This window comes from Equus quagga, chromosome 5, assembly GCF_021613505.1.
Source record: "Equus quagga isolate Etosha38 chromosome 5, UCLA_HA_Equagga_1.0, whole genome shotgun sequence".
Classification (NCBI taxonomy): domain Eukaryota; kingdom Metazoa; phylum Chordata; class Mammalia; order Perissodactyla; family Equidae; genus Equus; species Equus quagga.
Window position 1 is genome coordinate 27,561,842 of NC_060271.1, and position 2,076 is coordinate 27,563,917.

Consider the following 2,076-nt stretch of genomic DNA (forward strand, 5'->3'; position numbering starts at 1 on the left):
CCTGGACAGAGCCCGGGGAGAGTGACCTCCCGGGGTATCCACGTTGGTTACAACATTTTACTTAGACTACCGTGCTAGGAAATTAATTTCATCCAGCTGATAGCGACTTCCCAGGGATATCCATGTAGAGGTGGATCCTAAACTCCCAAAATGTCAACGAAAGTCAAGTTCAAGGCCAACCAGCAGCCACACATCAGTAATCTGAATTAACTTTCAGCCAGGTACCCCAAACATATCCAGAAAGCCCAACAAGCCATTAGCACGCTGCCAAAGAAACGGTAAATGCAGAACCGTTGAGACGGCAATTATAGCTCATGCATCTTTTAACCGACCATCTGGGGTCGGGGTTACCCCAAATCGTTAAAACAAGTGGCAGCAGCATCAAGAACCGTCCGCTTCGAAATCATAACTCTGAAACTCGCATGGGCGTCAGGAATGTCCTGCGTACACTGCACTGAGGCGGCCAACGCGCCTCCTAGGACGTAAGGTTAACAAACGGCGCAACAGGGAATAGCGAGAAGGGGGCTGAGCGTTTAGCTGTCGGCACGCAGTGGCAGCCCTGCAGGCCTCCGCGTTTCCGCGCTAGCTAGCAGCCCTCGGGGACGGCCCAGCCCCGCGGCTCGCGCGGCCTCGGCGGCCCACATCCGGCCCACCCCCATTGCAAGGGAAAGTTAGTTTGCAGGACGCCGCTGAAGCGAATCCTTGCAAGTTGTAAGACGCCCACGGGAAGTCTGGTCGGCGGGCCCGGGATAGCAGATCAAGAGCAGACTAGAAACACTCACCAAACAAATCCACAGCGCAGCGTTAGCCCTCTCCCAAAAGACCGGCTGGGTCCCCGGCATCCGTATTTATAGCTACTGAAGCGCGCGGAAGTCAAGAAATGACCATTGCGCCTGCGCCGTGCCATGCGCAGTTAGGGAGTTAGAAATTCGCTAAGGGTGCTGGGAATCTACTTCAGGTTAAGCCCCACCCCTACCTGGCTCAGAGTCCTCTCGCGACACTAGACCCTTCGCGCGGGACTTTGCCGGGGAATGTAAATTACGGAAACTGAGTTTTGTTAAGTAGGTAGGTGGATGGGTGTGTACGGCGTAGCAAGTTTGCTTGTCTACGGTTAGTTCGCCCAATCTGGAAGATATGCCGTTAAGTAAGCTCGCCAACAAAAACTTTGGAGTAATAAGTATGCGAGAAATGCAGAGTCTCAAAAGGGATTGAATTTGCTGTGTCACGTGAAATAAACATTTGATAAATGCATAGGTAAATAAGACAGAAGTGCTCCTATACGAACTGGCGAGAATTAAAAACCTCCTGTGCACACTATGTGAATATACTTAAGGCTAGTGAACTGTATAATTAAAAATAGTTAAAATGGTAAATTTTATGTTAAATATATTTTAACACACACCTAATATAATGAAGTGGGCAAGTAAAGAATCCTGAAGATACATATTACATGTGAAGTGTTGCAAATGTGATAGAATTTCGAATATGGTGTTAGGTGAATAAATGGTAAATTGACATACAGCCATCACAGCTGAGCTATAATGAGTAGAAACATTTATGGTGTTTTATAAGATTTTGTGCTGGGCGCTTTACATAAAATTATTTACTTCCCAGTGAAGAAACATTCACACGTCTTACCTCCTGTCCTAGTTCCAGAGCCTGTAAAGCTAAACCCACTGGGGCTGGCTGGGAGAAAAGAGGAAAGCTTGTTCCAGAAGGAACTGTCCGAGGGATCATAAGAATTTCTAAACATAGGAAAGGGAAGAATAAATCACTTATTTTAAAAATCATTTGTATAACTTTTTTCAGGACTGAAGAAAGAAAGATCAAAGCGCATAAAATGGAATCCAGCTCTTGGAGGACATTGGAAAGGGAATTTTCAAGTTGTTTCTTGTAGAACCTAGCTATTCAAATTGGTATATAAAACATTTCAGCGTTTCTAAATAAAAAGTTTTTTTAACAAAAATAATAATAATAAAATTATTTACTATCAGGGCAATCCTAAGACGTTGGAATTATTATCCAGATTCTAAGATGTGAAACAGGCCCAGAGCAATGGTTGTCAAAGTGTAGTTG

The 2,076-nt window shown here is 45.2% G+C and overlaps 1 protein-coding gene and 1 non-coding gene across 3 annotated transcripts in view; one reads left to right on the forward strand and one right to left on the reverse strand.

The window, feature by feature from the left end:
- The window catches only part of RCC1 (regulator of chromosome condensation 1), a 25,038-nt gene extending 24,197 nt beyond the window's left edge, over positions 1 to 841 (reverse strand). Inside the window, exon 1 of one of the 2 annotated variants that reach the window (XM_046662241.1) lies at positions 783 to 841. The gene's annotated coding sequence lies outside the window, so the exon portion shown is untranslated. The other variant, XM_046662238.1, reaches the window with a different exon arrangement.
- Positions 842 to 1,608: 767 nt separating this feature from the next.
- LOC124240527 (small nucleolar RNA SNORD22) lies at positions 1,609 to 1,734 on the forward strand. The gene has a single exon (XR_006888916.1). It is a non-coding gene; the product is annotated as a small nucleolar RNA SNORD22 (small nucleolar RNA).
- Positions 1,735 to 2,076: the final 342 nt, after the last annotated feature.